Source organism: Chrysemys picta, chromosome 2, assembly GCF_011386835.1.
Source record: "Chrysemys picta bellii isolate R12L10 chromosome 2, ASM1138683v2, whole genome shotgun sequence".
NCBI lineage: Eukaryota > Metazoa > Chordata > Testudines > Emydidae > Chrysemys > Chrysemys picta.
Window position 1 is genome coordinate 184,159,217 of NC_088792.1, and position 21,710 is coordinate 184,180,926.

The window sequence follows — 21,710 nt, forward strand, 5'->3', positions numbered from 1 at the left end:
GTGTAAAACTCACTACTTCAGCTGCGGAAGTGGAAGAGGAGGTGGAAATCATGACCTACAAAGAAGGTGAAAGGAAAACAGACTTGACAATGGGAAGCATAAGAGTACCCTGAATGGCCATAATGAAAAGAGCTCAGATAACAGTGATGAAGGCAACATGAGAACCTAAGTAAGTGCCCAGTTGCCTCTTGGTCAAATCAAACTACAGTTATTGAAGATCCATAAGGTAGCTTCATGGCCAATTCATGAATAAGTTGCTGACTGTTAAAGTATATAAGACTTTTCCAGTTCAGCCTTTGGCAGGTGTCCATTAAAGTCCGAGACCCTTGTCTGAGAGAGTTCTGTATACTTTTGGAAAAATCCTATTATGCCATTTATTGCTTAAACATGTAGTTCCAGTAACATTACAGGACACAAAACAGAAAGGGGGTAAGCATGCTTTGCAAATGGCTGCTCAGAGTGATTTTTTTTTTTTTTTAATTAGATTTGTTTTTGACTGAACTTTAGCTACAAAAAACAACAGAGAGTCCTGTGGCACCTTTAAGACTAACAGATGTATTGGAGCATAAGCTTTCGTGGGTGAATGCCCACTTACTCTGATGCATCCGACGAAAACCTGAAATTTGCTAACAAGCCCCTCTGCTTCCCCCTCCACCATACCTTCTTCCTGAGTATTGCCTCTTTCATTCTTCCACTGGCGTTCTGCTACCTAGAGACCTCTTTGGTATCCCCAGAGTTTCCTGATTTCCTGCGAAGTCCTGAAGTTCCCAAATAAGTCTTTCTAGTGGCATAGGGTTTGCAAGGCCTCAGTGGGCAGCCAGAAGATACACGTTCTTTTACGCACAATGTATGAGATACTCAGGACCCTTTTTTAAAGAATTTGTGGATGGTATCAAGCATACTAGGTTCTTGAATAGTTGTTTTTGGCTTTGCCAAAAACATGTTCAAGTACAAAGTCCTGTGATTCATATCTGGGAATGAGAGAACAAGGACGTTTGACTTTATACCACATGGCTTTCTGGCTAAAACATTAGCACTACACTATCAGTAGAGCATACATTAAATCGATTCAGAACTGGGAGCTGACATTTTTCAAAGTAGTTTTCAGTAGGCACCATCACTGAATCAGGGTGTTCTACAGGGATGGGTTGTAGGCCCATGGCTATTCAACATTTTCATCAATGATTTGGAAGTAAACATAAAATCACTGCTGATAAAATTTGTGGATGATACAAAAGTTGGCAATGCAGTAAATAATCAGGACAAGGCAGTCAGAGTGATTTGGATTGCTTGGTAAACTGGACAGCCAAATGCAAAGTTATACAGCTAAAAACAAGGAAAGCAGGTCTTCCCTAAAAAATGGGGGATTGTATCTTGGAAAGCAGTGACTCTGAGAAGGATTAAGGAGTCATAGTGGACAAGCAACTGAACATTAGCTCTCAGTGCTTGGCTAATGCTTGGATCCGCGAATGTATAAACGGGGAGTAGGGAGGTGATTTTTACTCTACATATTTACTCCTGGGGGAATTCTGTGCCTAAAAATTCTGCACATAATATTTGAAAATTCTGCACATTTTAATTGTCAAAATAACCCTATGTAATCATGCCAGTTTCAATTAGTTTGGCAATTTATTTCAAAAATACCTGTCAGCACCTATGTCTGTAACAATACAGACACAAAAAAATTCCCCCATGAGTAGAGAGTTAAAGAAACCCCTACGATAATGCTGTTCCTGTTTCTCTGCCCCCTCCCCTTCAGAGCCTAGCTGAGGGGCCAGACACCCGCACTGCCTACCCTCCAGAGCCCAGCTGTGGGGTGCCCCCCCCAGCCCAGATACCCGCACTGCCTAACCCAGACTCCACCTGCGGGGCCCCCCCTTCATCCCCTCCCACCCAGAGCCCAGCCACGGGACATGCCCAAAGCCCAGACATCTGCACCCTCTACTCCCAGGCATCCAGAGGGAGAAACAGCCTGATGCTGGGTCTCGGGCTTGTATGGTGTTTCCTGCACACTGCCTCCTTCCTTCAAGGTGTACCAGGAACTGCTGCTGCTGGGAACCCTCCAGTTCCCTCCACCTACCAGTGTCTTCTATCTGTGAGCTGGGGAGCTGGGCTCTGCCAGGTCCAGTGCCCCCTAGTTGCAGCCAACAGCTCTGCAGCCCATTTTGGGGGAGGGGGAGGAAATTCTGTGCAGAACATTAATTCTGTGCAAATACATTGCACAGTGGTGCAGAATTCCCCCAGGAGTAACATTGCATTTGTGAGACTGATACTGGAATACTCTGTGCAATTCTGGGTGTCAACGTTTAAAAAAGGCTGTTGAGACATTGGGGAAGGTGCAGAAAAGAGCCACAGAAATGGGCTGGAGAACATAATTTGAACTCTGAGTCTCTCACCATAATCTGTTTAGTTTAGCAAAAAGAAGATTGAAAAGTGACTTGACTACAGTATATAAGTAACTTCACAGGGAGAAAATACTGTGTACTAAATGGCTCTTTAATTTAGCAGAGAAAGGTATAACAAGAACCAGTGGCTGAAAGCTGAAGCCAGACAAATTCAAATTAGAAATTAGGCATAAGAACAGCCATACTGGGTCAGACCAAAGGTCCATCTAGCTCAGTATCCTGTCTTCCAAGTGGCCAATGCCAGGTGCCCCAGAGGGAATGAACAGAACTGGTAATCATCAAGTGATGCATTGCTTGTCGCCCATTCCCAGCTTCTGGCAAACAGAGGCTAGGGATGCCATTCCTGCCCATCCTGGCTAATAGCCATTGGTGGACCTATCCTCCATGAATTTATCTAGTTCTTTTTTGAGCCCTGTTATAGTCTTGGCCTTCACTACATCTTCTGGCAAGGAGTTCCACAGGTTGACTGTACATTGTGTGGAAAAATACTTCCTTTTGTTTGTTTTAAACCTGCTGCCCATTAATTTCTTTTGGTGACCTCTGGTTCTTGTGTTATGAGGAGTGAATAACATGTTCTTATTTACTTTTTCCACACCAGTCATGATTTTATAGACCTCTATCATATCCCCACTTAGTCGTCTTTTTTCCGAGCTGAAAAGTTCCAGTCTTATTAATCGCCCCATTTTTGTTGCCCTTTTCTGAACCTTTTCCAATTCCAATATATCTTTCTGGGGCGACCACATCTGCACGCAGTATTCAAGATGTGGGCGTACCATGGATTTATATAGAGGCAATATGATATTTTCTGTCTTATTATCTATTCCTTTCTTAATGATTCCCAACATTCTGTTCACTTTTTTGACTGCCGCTGCACATTGAGTGAATGTTTTCAGAGAACTATTCACAATGACTCCAAGATCTCTTTCTTGAGTGGTAACAGCTAATTTAGATCCCATCATTTTATATGTATAGTTGCGATTATGTTTTCCAATGTGTATTACTTTGCATTTATCAAGATTGAATTTCATCTACCATTTTGTTGCCCAGTCACCCAGTTTTGAGAGATCCTTTTGTAGTTCTTCGCAGTCTGTCTGGGACTTAACTATCTTGAGTAGTTTTATATCATCTGCAATAATTTTTAATAGTGAGAATGGTTAACCACTGGGGAACACGCTCAAGGGAAGTGGTGGATTCTCCATGTCTTGATGTCTTCAAATCAAGACTGGATGCCTTTCTGAAAGATACGCTTTAGCCAAACACAAGTTACTGGGCTCAATACATGGGTAACTGCGTGAAATTTAATGGCCTGTGAGATACAGGAGGTCCACCTAAACTCATGATAGGGAGGGGGGAAAAGGACAAAATCATTTCCTTGAAAAATATAGGCTGAAAGGCAGGGCCGTCCCTAGCTATTCTGGGGCCCTACGCAGGCCCCCTGTGGGGGCGTGTGGGGCCCCAGGCCTCCATGAGGGAAAGCGGGGGGGTTGGCCCCAGGCTTCTGTGTGTGTGGGGGGGAAACAGGTCCCAGGCCTCCACGGGGGGGCAGGGCTGGCTTTGGGGGCAGGAGGGAACCACCCCCAACACTCACCAGTGGCACGGCTGGGGCCAGGTCGCTGCACACACCCGTCGTGGGTGAGTGCAGCCCTGGCCCTGCTGCAGAGCTCAAGGGAGTGGGGGCGGGAAGAGGTAAGGGGAGGTGGAGCGGGGTGGGGGGGAGCCTGGGGAAGAGCTGGAGCAGCACGCACTGTGCAGGGCACCAGGAAATTTGGTGCTGCAAATTTCCTGGCGCCCTACGCAGCTGTGTACTTTGCGTATGGGTAAGGATGGCCCAGCTGAAAGGAGTGACCCATTTTCAGGATTATCTATACAATGATCTGGATTCAAAGCACCAACCATAATTTCCAAGGGAAAAAAAATATTCTTACAATTCAAGTTAGCATTTCAGAAAAGAGACATGGTGCCCTTAGAAATAAGTATTAGAGAACATAGCAAGTGGGTTGATTTGATTTTTCTGGGTCTGAGTCACTTTCTGAGATGTCCTTGCTAATTCTGATGTGATCTAGTAAGTGTTCTGCTTCATCTTTACAGAAGGAGTAATTTTACAAGTATGCTTTGTGGTTCGAAATAAAATGGCCACTTCCAGTTTTCTCCCCTTATCTTTATTTTGTCAGCATCCTAAAACAGTTCAGCTATTGCCCTGGATGGTAGAATGATAAGACTATTGGTTTAGAACGTGCATCATCGTGAAAACTTGGTACTTTCTTTATTCTGTGTGACATCACAAAGGAATAAAAACATCAACAGTTTTGCTCTGTACATGTCATTACAGTGATTTAAGCCAGCTATTGACAAACTACTCAATAAAGTAAGGTTACATAGAACAATTACTTATTTTGAAGCAGGAAAAAAGTATGAATTCCTCTAGTTAGTCCCAAAGTGTTTAGCCTCTCAAATAACTACCGAAAAGGATTAAGCGCATTCTGTAAGATCAAGTTAACTTTGTGGTCAAAGAAATCTTATGAAGAAATCTGCTGGTTAGCAACATAGTTGTTTTATTGATGACACAAGGTAGATGTGGCTGTCGGCCAAAACTGTCGTCAGGGCCATAGGTTCTGCTCTCTAGAGTTACTTCTGGTTTTATGTGCTTTAGAGGTAAAAACTTTATATTCCCTTATTCCCGTCAGCATTAACTTCTAGACTGATGATTGTCAAGCCTGCTCTTAGGCTTATTTTGCGTAAGAGCTTCTCCAAGATGTATAAATCATATTTCTCATTTCATAGGCACCAGTAATGTATCTTTTGTTTCCCTGGGGTTTGATTTTGAGTAGGAGGACTAGGATGGTTGAGTCAGCTCCTTCAAGTTTGTATAGTTTCAAATCTTCCTTAATGTAACACTGTAGTACTTTTTTCATTTTTAAAATTGCACCCGCTCAATGATCCAAGAATCATACAGCTCTCTTGGCAAACCCAACAGTACAGTTATTGGAGGTGCAAATATTGCTTTTCAGTTTTAAGTTGTAATGATACGGCTTTCTTGAGGCAAAATAACCAATTAGAAACTCTGCTATAACTTCTAAAAAACCTTTCCTACAGCAATTATGTCTCAACAACCCTCCACTCTGTCCTCTCCTCTTGTCTAGCTCTGTATTTGAAGTGGGAATCACTCATCTATGCCTAGTCTCTCTCCTGTATGTTTTTGATAAGTTGCCCAATGTCCTTTGGAATCTATAATCTTTTATTACTGTAAATGGATTCAAAGTACCTTGATTACTTTTGTGGAATAGCTGTACATCTTTTGGCTCTTGTGGACATAGCTGAAGGTGGTATCTCAAAACAAAAAACAACACTTTCTGAGCTCTGACTTCTGACAACTATACCAGTTGCACAGGTAGTTAGATATCAGAGCTCTAATGCCTCTGAAAAGGAATTTTTTTAAAAAACTTGTCAAATCGGGAGTGCAAGAAATCATTTTCAGGGGAAGGATTCCTTTCCTGTGTAGGCATCAGTGTACGATACTAATGTTGATGCACACTTTAATGTCTGAAACTTAGCATTCTTGTAGCTTTGCATGAGTACTTATGTTCTTTCAGGGATAAAATTATTTGGCTCCCTATAAATAAGGCTACGTTTTAATCACGGATATTTTTAGTAAAAGTCATGGACGGGTCACGGGCAGTAAACAAAAATTCACTGCCTTGTGACCTGTCCATGACTTGTACTATATACCCCTGGTTAAATCTTGAGGAGGGGGCAGCCCAGGGGGTGCCGTGGGCTCTCAAGGGGGGAGGGAGGGCAGGGGTTGGCAGGGTGCTGGCAGGTGAGGGGTGCTGGCTGGTGCTGGGTGTGAGGGGAGTTGGCAGGGCTGACAGGTTCCCTACCTGGCTCTGCGCCTCCCCGTATAGGCGACATCCCTGAGCTCCTAGGTGGAGGCGCAATCACACAGCTCTGCATGCTGCCTTCTCCCCGAGCGCCGGCTCTGCGGCTCCTATTGGCCACGGTTCCCGGCCAATGGGAACTGCGGGGGTGGTGCCTGCAGCCACAGAGCCCCCTGGCTGCACCTCCCCCTAGGAGCCAAAGAATGTTTTCACTTCTGGGGAGCCCCCCCGAGGTAAGTGCCACCCAGAGCCCTCATCCCCTCCTGCGCCTCAGCTCTGAGCCCCCACACCCGAACTTCTGCTGCTGCTGGGCGGCGGGGGGCGGTGGCTGCTGCAGAAGTCACGGAAAGTCACGGAATCCGTGACCTCCATGACAAACTCGCAGTCTTTCCTACAAACGATCAGTGTGCCTCAGGCAATACATTCTCTGATCACAGCTATTTTGACTATTGGCTTTGAGTCTGGAAGTTTGTGACTTCTCTTAAAAAAGAAAACCCCTCCAACTGAGGGCTTGTCTAGACTTAAAAAAACCCCTGCAATCATGTTAACCACATCAATGTTGCTACAATGGTTCAAACCCCTGCACCAGTGCAAAATGGAACTGGTGCCACAGTGGCTTACCCTGGCAATGAATTGCATGGATGCAGGCCCTGTCTTGCACCATTGTAGTGCATCTACAGTGTGTTTACTCTAGTGTAGCTACAAGAGTGCAAAAGACCCAGGTGACAGGGTCAGATGTCTTGTAAGTATCAAATGTTGCTACTTCCATCTGTTTAAGTTTTCTGACTTCTTTTACGATGTTACACCCCAGGCAATAGCCAGCAAGCTAGTGACTATCTTTCCTGAGAGTTCTGCTAATATAGTTAAGCAAGATCAGAAAGGGACAAATTCCTATCTTCAGACTTGAGTGCCTGACCCACCAACTGACTTCAGTAGGAGTTGTGGGTTCATATCATTGGCCAACCAGTCCTCCATGACCTCGCACCATCTTCACAGAATTCCCCTGCATTAGAGGATCACCATCCTAGTAGAAAGTTTTGTAGGCAAGTGTGGGATTGGTTTTTAAAAAAACGACTCTTAACAGAGTTGTGCTAATTTCTATTCATTTAGATAGAAGTCACATAAGGAAACAGATGAAGTTCACAAACTTATTTTCAGTTCACAAGTCCAAGAGGCAAAAATAAACTCACAGACCATTGTTTTGAAAAGGACTACTTCATGATTACAGTTATTTTCTTGGGGCAAAACTAGTTGATTAAAATTATGAGGTTAGTTTCCCTTTTTGAAAGGGTGGAAATGTTGGTTGATGATGAATTTTAAAATGAAACATTGCAAGCAGTTGTTAGCCAATTGAGGCAATAGATGCCACTTCCATAAAATGTGTAAATTAGTTTAACTATCACTTTCATATTTGATTAACTTTGATGTAATTGGACGGGTTAAATTTAAAGCTAACCTGTGTCTTGCTTTGATCGTTACATATCTCTAGAGTAATCAAATAAACTGCACCCAGGTTTTTTTCCTCATGCCATCTAATTGAAAGTTCACAGGTAGGGCATGTTTGTTTCAGGGTTGATTCATGGTGACACATTCTTGACACTAATTACATTTGACACTCCTGAACTACATCTTGAGGTAGCCATCTTTCTGAAGTGATGTCATTTGGCAATTGCAGTGTGGGAGCTAATAAAAGATACACACTGCTTTGATATTGGCTCACCTGTTGGAAGAAAAACTTCAATCTTAGCCAATTCCAGCATGCTTTATGATTTAACAGCATCCTAGGCGTAGCTCTGCCTACCAGTCATCTACAGGAGCTTTGTATCATACAGTATGTCTATGCTGCATTGTAAACCTGAGCTCAGATTTGAGCCCAACCACCCCCCTACTGTCCCCACACACACACCTGTCCGGCTCAGACCCAATGCCTCAGGTGGATCCTAGGCCCTGAGCCAGAGTTCCACTGAGACTCTTGTCTAAGCCTTGTCATTTTGCAGTGTGGGTCATAGGTGCTGGAACTACAGGTGTAAGGGTGCTGCTCCATCCCTTGGCTTGAAGTGGTTTCCATTATATACAGGGTTTATAGTTTGGTTCAATGGCTCTCAGCACCCCCCACTATAAAAATTATTCCAGCATCCCTAGTGCAGATGCAGCTCAAGATGTAGACCTGAGTCAGAGGGTCTGCATAGTTCTGTTTCCACTTGTTAACACAATTGTGAGACCTGGGTCCAGCAATTGTAAACACATGTTTACAATGCAGTGTAGATGCTCAACTATGGGCTTGAGAAAACTTGAGTCCACAAGCCCGTGTCCCACAGATCCGGGTTTACAATGCAGTGTAGAGAGACCCATACTGGCCAAGAACAGACCAATATCTGCAAGTACAGACCAATATTTCTAAGAGTTTTCTGTGGGTGTCCTGGCTTTGCACTAGGGAATCCTGGGATACTGATACAGCCTTCAGGGAATAGCTGACCACACAGCTTCCCTCCTCCTTCCCAAATTGTCTCCCTGCATTCTTGTTGCCCCACCCTCAGCAATGGTTCATGGGGAGTGGAAATAGAATGAGCAGTGCTGCTTTTTCCTCTCCCACCAGTAACCAAGGTTTCTCAGCCAGGTGCTAGTTGGTGGCGTCTCCCCTTCTTTATCAGCCTTGCTATTCTGTGTCGATTAACTTTCTGTAAGCTCTGTCTTTAGGGCTCCCACCTTAATGGTGTCAAACATGATTCCATTGTCAGCAAGATGATTGGCAATAGAACGAGGCTAGTGTAGCAGTTGTAGCATTGAACAGTTTTCATGATTATCCAGGATGACACCTGCTTCTCATCTTGGGCTGTTAGATAGTGGAGAACTGTGTGCAGCTTCCTGAAAACCAATTTTCAAATTTCAACACAGAGTGCTAACTGAAGTCTTTACACTTAGTACAGTGGAGTATCAGGGCTTCCTGTAAGAATTAATTGTAACACATTCTGTGGGGGGGAAAAATGCAGTCGAGAACAGACTTCAGATGATTCATTTCCTGTGCAGCATAGGATAAGTCCTATATGTGGGCCTGAAGCATTACTAGTACTTTGGTTTATTTATTACATAATCACAGACTGATAAGCTACATTGTCCCTCTTATTCTAGTGCTAATAATATTTCAGTTGTTTATTACACACCTGCAATGCAAGAAGGTGCAATATAAATTTTAGTAGTTATTAAGGCCTGGTCTACACTAGAAAATTAGGTCGGTTTAACTACATCTGTTGGGGTGTGAAAAATCCACAAACCTGAGCGATGTAGTTAAGATGACCTAACCCCCAGTGTAGAAAGCATTAGGTCAATGGAAGAACTCTTCCATCAGGTTAGCTACCACCTCTTGGGGACATGGATTACCTACCCTGATGGGAGAAACTTTTGTTGGCATAGGTTGTATATACACTGAAGCTCTGCAGCAGTGCAGCTGTGCCACTGTAGTTTTAAGTGTAGACAAGGCCTAATATAATGTAGCATTCTAGGGGATAACTTGCTCCCCTGGGTGTCAGGAAGACCCATAAGCCAAAAAGTGGTTGACTTCCAATGAATTTTCTGGCTTCATAAATCTTTGAGCTCTAGTAGTTGGCATGATCATGGGTGTTAAACTAAGGGGGGAGATAGCTAAAAGAAGAGGGAGCTGCGCTGGCAGGCTCCCTACCCAGTTCCACGCCTCCTTGGAAGCAGCGACATCCCTCAGCTCCTAGGTGGAGGCGCAGTCACGCAGCTCTGTGCGCTGCCTTCTCCCTGAGCACCAGCTCCACCGCTCCCATTGGCCGGGAACTGCGGCAACACACAGAACCCCCTGGCCGCGCCCCCCCAGGACCTGAGGGATGTTGCCTCTCCCGGGGAGCCCCCCAAGGTAAGCACCACCCAGAGCCCTCACCCCCTCCTGCGCCCCAGGCCTGAGCCACCCAACCAAACTCCTGCTGGGATGGGGGGGTTGGGGAGGGGCGGTGACCACTGCAGAAGTCACAGAAAGTCACAGAATCCGTGATTTCCATGACCTCTGTGACAAACACGCAACCTTACTCATTAGGCAGGAGAATCGGAAGTGAGAGAAGCTGGTATTGTGGGGGTTTCTGGAGCTCCCATCCTTTCCTGCGAGCAGCAGGACCTCATGGAAGAAGTGTCCCATGCAGGAAAATAGTTACCCCAGTAGAAACAAAGGATAGTTCTAGGTGCCTCATACCAGCTGACAGTACTGCAATCTAGGCAGCACATTATGCTGGAAATCCAGGGCGCATTAGTAGCCTCAGATTACAGAACTATCCAAGAAAATCACCAATTATAGGTCTAAAGTAAATGTAATCTTTTAAACATTCTTCACTACTATATTTCCATTTTAGTTTGCATACTATTCGTCCATATTAAAAAAACTAAAATTCCTTTTTAGACTGTCTTGTGATGTGAAAAGTATACACTACCACATCAGGTTGAGATGCTGTCAATGTACAGCAGAGATGATTACTGTAACTTCCTAGATATGTCCAATCTGTATTGTACTGTAACAACTGTTTGACAGGTGAGCATATCTGAAGCTAACTTGTTCAGCTACTTAAGAGAGGTTCTACAGTTCTGGAGATAATCATACCAAACTTACTGATCTTGAAAGTATAAAGTTTTTTCTGATAGCCACCTGTGTAAATTCAACTTGGGAACTAAATGCTATTGTTGGGTTCTTCTGGAATACGTCTCATTGCCATGAAGATTCTTTAGCTGAAATTTAGGATAAAATTTTCAAGCCTGTGTGCCAAAATTAGATGCCTAATTCCATATTTAGGCACCTACGGGCAGGTCTACACTACAGCCAGGATCGACACTCTGAGATCGATCCACTGGCGGTCAATTTAGCGGGTCTAGTAAAGACCCACCAAATCAACTGCAGATCGCTCTCCAGTAGACCCCTGTACTCTACTCCCGATGAGAAGAGTCAGGTAAGTCGACGGGAAATTTTCTCCCATCGACCTCCCGTGCTGTAGACCCACGGTAACTCGACCTAAGGTATGTCTGTCTACTCCAGCTACGTCATTCACATAGCTGGAGTTGCATAGCGTAGGTCAACTTACTGCGATAGTGTAGACATAGCCTAAGTGGCCTCATTTTCAGAGGTATTGTACAACCTTAGTTACAGATGTTAAAATTATGAAAATCAGGCCATTTTATCAGTGTACCTGCATGGATTTTAGCTATATGAGGGCAACTGCTAACGAACACGGGCTGCAGCTGCTCAGTGTGGAATTTATACCAGTATAGCTTAATTTGGTAAATTACCTGTGGTGCCTATTTATGGAATTAGGAGTCTAATTTAGGTACAAGTGTTTGAAAACTTTGGCCTGAATTAACAGTTCCTTATATACAAGCTACAAAAGAATTCAGTTCCATCCGCCACAGCTGTAGTGACTCTGCAGTGTGAAAAGTAACTGATTGTTATGAGAAATAAGCTAACAGCTTGGTCAGTACACAAAGGAGTTGTTGGAGAGCCATTTGTATGGAGTCACGTCTCTGACCACAGTTTTACTTTGAAACACTCAGTTTTGTTTTCGCTTATTACTGGTTAAAAATATCTTGACAATTTTGTAAGCTGTATCTTTCTCAAAATATTTATCTTTAAATACCTAGTGTTTGTCATTAAAACTGTCAGGCAAATCAGGTAGTTTGACTAATGTGTAAGATTTTAGCCTAGCTAGAGATCTGTCCTATCTTACAAGGCATTTAATTTTGAAGGAACTCATTTTCTGTGGTTACCAGAAATAACACTGACTCATACTCATTTTCATGGCTGGACTACCTGCAAACCTTCATTATCAATATGTATTATTTTCCTAAGTGAAGTGTCATTTCCAGCTCCTTCCTTAAAAGAACTGTATCTAGCAAATATGTTTGGTAAATATCCCTTTCTCCCTATGCAATCCCTGTGTAGACTCTAAATAAACTAAACTGTGTTCTGAAATATATCTATGGTGAAAACATAGTTCATGTGAAAACAATTGAGAAGTATCCCAGCCAATTACATTTTATTTTCCACTTTTCTCATTAATCTTCTTTCTCACATTATCAGAATTGAAATGAAGGATAGCATGTACGATTTATTTGTTGTACCTGTGACTGTACCTAAATTTGTGACTGTACATGGACCATTGAGAGAAACTGTTTCTGTAGGAGAACTGAAATAAAAATTCCCTCTTCCTTCCAAGAGCTTGGAGTGTGAGATTTCAAATTTATCTCATACCTACTGAACAGAGGCTGATACAGAATATGGAGCCACCACTCAAAGTTCAAAGGCAGTAACTTGGTAGTTTCTCTCATCTCTCCACTAGCCCCACAATAACTTTAGCAGTTTTCCATTTGAGCTTTGCTCATATTGGTTGAACTGTATAGCTAATGGATCACCGTAACTTCTTCTGGAGAAGGCTCCCTTCTCTCTCCCACCTCCCAGTGAACTCCTAAACACCCTGGGCCACTTACATATGTTTGCAGGTAATTCTTGTTTCCTCCTGTCACTTCTGCTTTTGTCTGTTAAATCTGTCTTGCTGTCTGTGGCAGTGATGGTCATGCCTTTTGTACAGGCTCTATTCTGAGTCCCTCCCAGAAAGCTCTATACTAAGCCTTCTGTTCACTCTCTTTCCCACTGCTGCACCTCCACCCCCCGATTTTATTTTCTTCTGTCCTCTTATTTATTTTATGATGCTGTCCAGCTCCAATCTTTCTGTCTTGTCTTTCTCAGTTGCAAGGTGAGCAAAGTCATTCAGCTGTGATAGTGTTGAAGGTAGTTTTTTTGACATGTCTTAATGAGTTCATTGCACTTCAGCACTAGCCACCCCAATTGATATGATAGAGAAAGAGTTGACACAACCTTCCATTTCTAATAAAACATCCTCAAAAGAACTTGACATTAAGGCTTGGTCTACACTAAACCCCCAAATCGAACTAAGGTACGCAACTTCAGCTACGTGAATAACGTAGCTGAAGTCGACGTACCTTAGTTCGAACTTACCGCCGTCCAGACCCGGCAGGCAGGCTCCCCCGTCGACTCCGCGTACTCCTCGCGGCGAGCAGGATTACCGGAGTCGACGGGGAGCACTTCTGAGTTCGATTTATCCGTCCAGACTAGACGCGATAAATCGAACCCAGAAGTTCGATTGCCTGCCGCCGAACCAGCGCGGTAAGTATAGACAAGCCCTAAGAAATTCAAGTAGCTCTGGACTCAGAGTGACAAACTGCGCACCTCTGTGTCCTTTGCAAAACAGTACATCTTGAAATACATCTCGTGAATCAAGTCTAAAGAAAAATTATTTTCCAATGAGTTTAAGGACTTACTCCTTTGACTCTTGTAAAGTTATATTTTTAAGTTGGCTAGGATGGAGGAAACCAAATAGAGTAGATACCTCCTGGAATCCCTTGCATAAAACAGAATCTTGAAAAGTGACTAATCAGATGGGAACTTCAAATGTATTTCAGCAGGGAGACTGCTTTGACCTGTTTCATTGTTGACCTTCTCATCTAGAGGGCCTTTGGTTTTGCTCCTTTCAAATTCATCTGTCCTTGAGTTTTTTGGTTTTAAGATCATCTTTGGCATCTCTGGCTTTGTTGGTTTGTAACTCATCTACAGGGTCTTCAGTGTTGCTGATTTCAAGAAAAGTTTATCTTGAAATATGATCAGCTACTACGACAGGTACAACTTCAGTGGTATGCACAAATCATTTTCCTGACTTAAGCATGAGTCTGTCATTGTTTGCTGAACTGAAGTGCAATTCTTGACTTTATGTCAGACTTCAGGATTTGATCAGGAAGTTTACAGAATGATAGCTTCTGCTGCTTAGGATCTTTAGAGTAGTTTGTTAATAACAATCTTTTTCTTTTCATTTTCTAAAACCAAACTTGCATTTGTATTTATGGTTTTCATTTTAAAATACCTTCCAGTATGAGAATAACTAAGTTGGAAGTATAGGCCTAAATAAAGTGTATTTTTGTGCTGCTGAATTTTATCCTTCAGCTGTGAGGGTAATCCTAAAAATGTATTTTTCCCCCTGTGCAGAATCTAGTAGAAATAGGCAGACCTAGAGTGGGGTGGGCTAGGGAGAAGTCACAGCAGGCAGACACATATCTCGGTGTCCCACAGCAAGAGGAGGCTATGGAAACACACGACTTTTCCCAATAGCGGCCCCGGCAGTGCTGGAGCATGCCCAGGTAGGAAACTTCTGCTGCTACCAGACACTGGGCTGGCCATGCTCAAACGTTATGTGATTTTTGCAAAGGCACTGCACGACAGGTGGGTGTGGGTCCCCTGAAACTCCTATAAAAATGGCTGATGGCCAGGGGTGTTGTTAGACACATGCAGCCTATGCAATTGCATCAACCCTGAGGCATCCTTGCCATGGTGACTGACTCAGTTACTGGCTGGTCAAGGAGGCTGGGAGTGGGGAGGGTAAGCTGGGAATAGGACTTGAAAAGGGAAATGGGGAGTGGAGTAGAAACCAGTTGGTTGGTGGTAACAGATGACAGTGATTCAATGAAGTGGGGCCCCAGAATCAAATGGGGGAGGAGATGGCAGTAGCAGATGAATAGCTGGAGCAGCAGTCAAGGGGCCCTTGAACTTTGGAGGGCCCCTGCAGGCTCGGAGCTGCTCAGACACACAATAGGCTGCTGGCACCATTGTTTGCAGCCTGCTGCAGTGCACTGGTCCCCACTGTTCACATTTGAATTTTCCCACAAGGGGGGCCTCCAAAACAGTGATTCTGCCACGAATTCTGAGGAGTGAGACCGCCAATGGCTGAGCTTCTATTTTGGTCGGAGGCCAATCCTCCCTTTCCGTTGCCCAGGCACATTCAAATGCAGGTAGCAGGAATCGGCACGCTACTCTTCCTGGCAGCTTTGACTCTAGCTCTGGTGGCAGCAGCAGTGATGGTTCCCCACTCTGCCTCCCGCAACAGCAGTTCTGACTTTGGCAGGTGCAGTGGCGATGGCTCTAGTGGCAGCAGCACTTGTGCGGGGCCTGGACCAAAGGGAGCAGATGCCATGGCATGGAGCTGGGCTGAGAGGAGTGAGTTTATTTGAATGTGGGACACTCGAGGGAGCCCACAAATAAAACCTACCCAAGGGCCCATCTTTTTGTTGTTCTGCCACTGGGAAAAGATGGCACGGGTGTGCGTGTGAACCAGATGGAACCCAAGTCAGCATTTGCTGACCCTGCTGACGGTTAAATCCGCCACTGTCCCATAGCTCTCGTTGAATCACTGTCTTCTGTTTCTCTCCCCGTCAGCCAACTGGCTTCTATTCCACTCCCCATTTCCCTTGCCAAGTCCTATTCCCATCCTACACTCCCAACTCCCAGTCTTCTTGCCCAGCCAGTTCGAGTATCTCTCCCTGCATCTGTCTCACCGCATTCCTTGTCCTAGTCTACTCCTTTTCCTCTCCTTAATCTCACTTTTGTCCCTTTTCCAATCACATCAGACTACTAATTTGCTGTCAAACTCGGGGGATGTATCTAGTGGGGTTTCGCAGGAGTCTGTCCTGAGTTCGGTACTATTCAATATTTTCATTAAAGACTTGAGTAATGGAAGGGAGGGTATGCTTATAAAATTTGCACATGACACCAAACGGGGATGGGTTGCTCCACTTTGGAGGACAGGATTAGATTTAAAAATGACCTTGGCAAATTGGAGAATTGGTCTGAAATCAACAAGATGAAATTCAGTAAAGACAAGTGTAAAGTGCTACACATAGGAAGTGCACAACTACAAAATGGGGGAATAACTGGCTAGGCAGTTCTACTACTGAAAAGGATGTGGGGGTTGTAATGGTTCACAAAATGAGTCAGTAATGTGATGCAGCTGCTAAAAAGGCTAATAGCATTCTGGGTTGAAATAACAAGACTGTCATATGTAAGATATGGGAAGTAATTCCCCCACTCTACTCAGCACTGGCAAGGCCTCTGAGTTGGTTCCAGTTCTGAGCACCACACATGGAAGTCAGATTTGGACAAAGACGGGGAGTGGGGAGGGGAAGAGACCTGATAAAGAGGATGGTGATCAATTGTTCTCCATTTCCACTGGGGTTGAACAAGAAATAATTTGCAGCAAGAGGGATTAAGGTTAGTCATGTGGAAAATGTTCTAAGTATAAAGATAGTTAAGCACTGGAATAGGCTCTCAAGGGAAGTTGTGGAATCCCCATCTTTGGAGGTGTTTAAGAACAGGTTGAACACCTGTCAGGGATGATCTGGGATACTTGGTTCTGCCTCAGTGCAAGAGGCTGGACCTCTGAAGGTCCTTTCCAGTCCTATGTCTCCATGATTCTATATTTTCTTGTCCATGCTGCATGAGTGCCAGTAGTCACCGAAGCAAAGGAAAGACAAGCTCCCTGCTTTCCATTCTGATGGCCAGCCTGGAGCAGCAGTTACAGGGAATATCTGCTGAATTTCTCTCCTGTGTGTTTGAACCACTCCTTAACAAGGACATCAGTGATCCAAATGTCTGTCTTTAACCCTATTCTCCACCACTTCAGTTAGTTTCCCTTAATTTACTATATGCAGTTGCATCAAATCTTCCTTGCTTTCACTAGGATTCCTAGTGTTTCTTTGCGCTCCTGTACAACTTAAGAAGCATTTTATGTACCTTATGTAAGCATCTATCAAAGCTGAAGACTTACTGACCAACTTTCAGAGGCTGATTCCTTTTTCAAACAAGCAGTTTTTATTTTATTTGCAGATTGATTAATAAGGTAATTAGAATCTACTTGGCTCTGACTGTCGCTGCAAACTGCTGCTTCAAAAAGAGAGGCCTGATTTAAAAAATAAAAATTTGTTCCCTCCATGTTTTTAGCAGAGGCCTATCCTGTACTGGTTTCTCTGCATGTCTCTTGGGAGAGTTCTCTTCAATAATACTGCTCAAAGAAGCTGACCAGGGTAGACATTTTATTGTTCTCTGTAGGTGTGTTGACTGAGACCTGATAAAATTGTGGCTGCTTTTTTACGTTCTGTCAATAGGAAAACTTCTGAGTTAAAAATTGGCCTACACTGAAGTACTAAGAGAGAACGGGAAAAACTATATTAAAAAAAGTGCAAGAGTATGAGCTTAGTATGATCTTGAAGGAAAACTGCCTTTTTCTAGTTAGTCAAATATTATCTTCTTCACTTCTAAAACAAAGGGCACAATTATTGTCCCTTGCAGAAAACCCAAGTATACAAGTTTTGTATGGAGAATGGGGGAAACTGAGTGTCCTCTGCCCCACCTAAATCTGAAGCGAAGAGTAGCTCTGGCCAGCTATGTACTGCTGGTCTTTGTAGTTTGTGAAGTAATGTAACTTCTTTACCAGAACTCCCTTCAATGCAGCTTGAGGGAGCACTGCCCCACAGCATGCCCAATGGTGAACAGTGGGGTCAGTGTTTTGTACACATTCTCTTCTTGGCCTGTCCCTTCTTGTAGTGGAACCATAGAGGTTCCAGTGCTCTTTGGACCTTGAATGCCCATGAAAGGATGGCAGGATTTGCCTGTTAACCAGATGAGACACAATGACCAAAATTTCCCCCTCCAAATAGTCATATGGTGTCACATTCTGAGGTGCAATCCAGACCAATGAAGGGTTGTTTCACACCAGCCACACAACCGTGGGTGCCTTACAGCATTTTGCTGTTGTAGCTCCCAACCTAGACCACTCACAAACAGACTACCAGCATGCAGGTCACACTCTGAGTGTCGGTGTATAGCTACAGCCCTGGTTCACCAGCTCTGACCCCAGTAGCCTGTTAGCCACATTCCAGTCACAATCTGGCTTCCAGCAGCCCTGGTTACTACTTGCAGGGTGACCCCAACACACTCTGAGTCTAGAATTTTCTCCCTCTCCTGGACAGTTCAGATATTAAAGGTCTGTTGTCCTTTAAAGGGTCAGTATTCAACAGTTTGCTTCTTTAACTGGAGTTACCAAACAGTTCAATTTAAACACAGCACTGGATTAGTTTAGTTTAAAAATAAAACAAGTTTATTTAATTACAAAAAGGAGGTTTTAAGTGAGTACAAGTATAAGGTATTAAAGTCAGAAATGGTTACAAGAAAAATAAAGATAACACTTCCTTGTAGCTAAAACTTAACAAACTAGACTTGATTCAAAGTCAAATCCTTACCATAGGTTCCCACCAACATGGATGACCAAATTCTCAGGTCAGGATCTCCCCCCAAAGTCAAAGGGCTGGTTTCTTTATTGTCTGAGGTGAAACAGAGAGAGACTGGGGTGTTTTTGGCCCTCACTTTTGTAGTCCAGTCACCCTTTGAAATGCATTTTCCGGAGGGTTACTCCTCGATAAAATTCATTCCAGCTGTGAAGAAGGAGGCATGGAGTCTCTTGGTGAAAGAGGTTCCATGTTGTTGTTTGCTAAAATGCAGATCTATCTGTTTCTGCCTCTCTTTTTTGCCAAAGATTGGCCACTTGACCAGTGATTGCCCATTAACTTTAACACTTGACTAAAGGCATCAGTTGTCCTTTGTTGCTGAGAAATCGGTTTAACTGCTCCCCAGACTTGTCTGGTAAACACATTGTAGTAATAATTTCAGCTCATGTTCATAACTCTTAGTACGCATTTCATACATATACAACACAAGAATATTGATGATCCAAGTCTTAGTTTTTTCATACTTTACAAGCCATATTTTGCACAAAGATTATTACAATAATGCATAGGTGTGTGAATATAATGGTGCTTTTGGTCACAATAAGTTTAATATTTTTTTAGAAAAACAAACAGAAGGGAGTCCCTAAATGCTTAAGAAAACTGATTTTTTTTATATGGGAGCAGCTAAGAGGAGTATCAAACTAATTATTAAAATTGTCTCAAAGTTTCTGATCTAGAAAAATATATGAATAACCTGATTTTTCAAAAGCAACTTCTGAATTAATCTGCCTCAATTGTTGAATGTCAATCTTGAGATCCCTCCAAAGGGGGCTTGATTTCAGAAAATGCCGAACATCTACCCTCTGAAAATTAGACTCCTTTAGGGTGTCTCAAGTTGGGGACACAAAATCATTAGTCAAGTGAAATGAACAATGAAACCCTTGGCCTACAGACTTACTACAATAGAGGAAACTGAGAGAACACACTGTTTCAACCACTTTTGGATCTTTATCAAATATGGGATATGCAAAAATACACTTCCCATCTGAAGTATAATATGTCTGGCTTGCAATTAAAACAGTCTAAAAAGGATTTGCTGAAACTGCTTCTTAAAATACTTATTTACCAAGCTGTTTTACTCTTCTGAATATCCAGAAAATGTTCTTAAAAGTCTTATTCCAAATCCTTTGTGTTCTCCAAAATAACTCTCTGAAGTGGTATCTGTGCTAATTGCCAGAGATCCATAGTCGTGCTCTGCCTGTGTATATATATAGTGCTATATAATCAGTGTTAATTGACAAGACCATTCTGCTGTTTTAAACACCTTCTGAAAAACACACAAACATGCAGTACTATTGGAAGCAGCTAAAAGATGCTGTTTGAATAACCATGGTTGGTACTTAGTAATAAAAAGTTCAGAGGAGAAGGTTGTAAGATGTTAGCAGGCAAGTCCTTAAAGAAAGCTCCTATTTGCTATATATTAGATATGCTTATGTAAACCTCCCGGTGGCTATGGCCACTACAAATCTCTAAATTGTTTCCTCTAAAATATTTGCAAAATCTGTGGGGCTGGAGAAGGAGAGAGACGAGGATTAGTTAGCAAATTCATTCCACACAAAACATGTGTTGGTGTTTAAAACTATTCAGTAATATAATTATTTCATGAAGTGTTGTTTAAAAAAAAAAAAAAACTCTCCCCACCACATATTCCTGAGATCTTTCATTCTTCTCTTAACACAATCCCTGTGGCCTGGTTTTGCTGTATCCTGAAGTGTCTCCCTTTCTCTCTCTCCCTGCCTGCCTCCCCCCATCCCAGAGTCCTCGGATTAAGAAACAAAAATTTAAAAAACCAAGTGAGTTTTATCTCATTCCTGTGTAATATCTTTGTCAAATTAATCCAATCACACAGGCTAAAGTCTATTAGCAGGATGTTTGTTAACGAGATCTGACTCATTTTCAAGGGGAACTTACTGGTCTGAAGCGGCCAAACAAAACATCTCCTTAGCAAATCACTACAACGGTGGCAGAGAGAAGCACCTTTAGAATTCAGTGCAAGCAACAACATTTTAAATGGCCAGGCTTGGATTGCAGAGTTCATGCCTTATTGAGATGAACAGAGGTAACGCCGACCTTTTTAGAGAGCTGTTGTTTCAGGATGTCTGGCTGCAGCAGCATAATTTTGTCTATGCTTGTGAGGAAATGTAGGATAGCTCACTTGCAGTTATGTCATCTGTGAATTAGTCCCCTACCCTCTTAACTCAAAGATAAATATAACTCCGAGCAGCTTGTGAATTGTGTGTCTGTGTTGTGGGGTAAGATGAACCTCTGTGCCTTGACTCTAATGTTAATGAGCCTGAGGTTCACAAAGGGAGTACAACACAAAGATGTCAGTTATCAAAAAGTAAATACAAATTGAATATATTTAGAGCTCTGTGAGACAAACCAGTAATAAAATGCACACATTTAAAAAAAAATAGAAGAAAAATATCCATATTTACAGCTCCATAACGGAATGTGCTGTCCTGCTTTGGGCCAGAGCAGATCTTACTAGGATACAGTTCTCTGGTGTTCGATTATTTGTCAGTCTGTTTTAAATAAATACAATAGAATACTCTGAATCATAAAATCTAGTTGTATTAGCCCCATTTTTTGGAAACAGCTATGCAGGCAAATTTTGTTAGAAACGGGTTTTACCTTCCCATTTGTGTGTATTCAAGTTAATGCTCCTCTTATTGTTAGGATAATGAATCCGCTATCCCCAGGTCCAATTTCAGTTGCTAATGGCATGACATGGAATTGCTTCCAAAATTAATAGTTCAGTTATCTAGGAACAGGATTCACACTAATGATGATGTTGTATGTTGTTTGTCTATCTTTATATTGCTATCTAATTCAGCAGATCAGTCTTGTCAGAGTTTCAGCCATCTCTTTCATTTCTTGCAAGGTTGTACACAGCTTTACTTCTTCATACGTGAACACATTGGGTAGACAGTCTTCAAACAGCCTTTTTCTGATGCTGTCACTGGTCCATTTTCTCCAGTCTGTGTTTCAGAATAAATTTTTATATATTCTAGTTCACTTGGTAGGCTAAACTGAATGGTTGTCTTCTTGTTTAAAGCAAAAATAATCCAAGATGATGGCAAGACTCTTTCAAGATGGACAGATTTCCTTCTTTTTCCCATGCTTAGACATTTTACTTCTTGGTGCCATGTTCATTGTAGCATTGCTGTAACTTTATTATTGGTATTTCTGAACTTCTCATAGCTACCAAGTCAGATGGTGCACGTGAAATCTAATTTACACAAATATA

General features: G+C 42.8%; 1 protein-coding gene across 5 annotated transcripts in view; it reads left to right on the top strand.

The window, feature by feature from the left end:
* The window catches only part of E2F3 (E2F transcription factor 3), a 52,862-nt gene that overhangs the window by 16,182 nt on the left and 14,970 nt on the right, over positions 1 to 21,710 (top strand). The window lies entirely within an intron of this gene.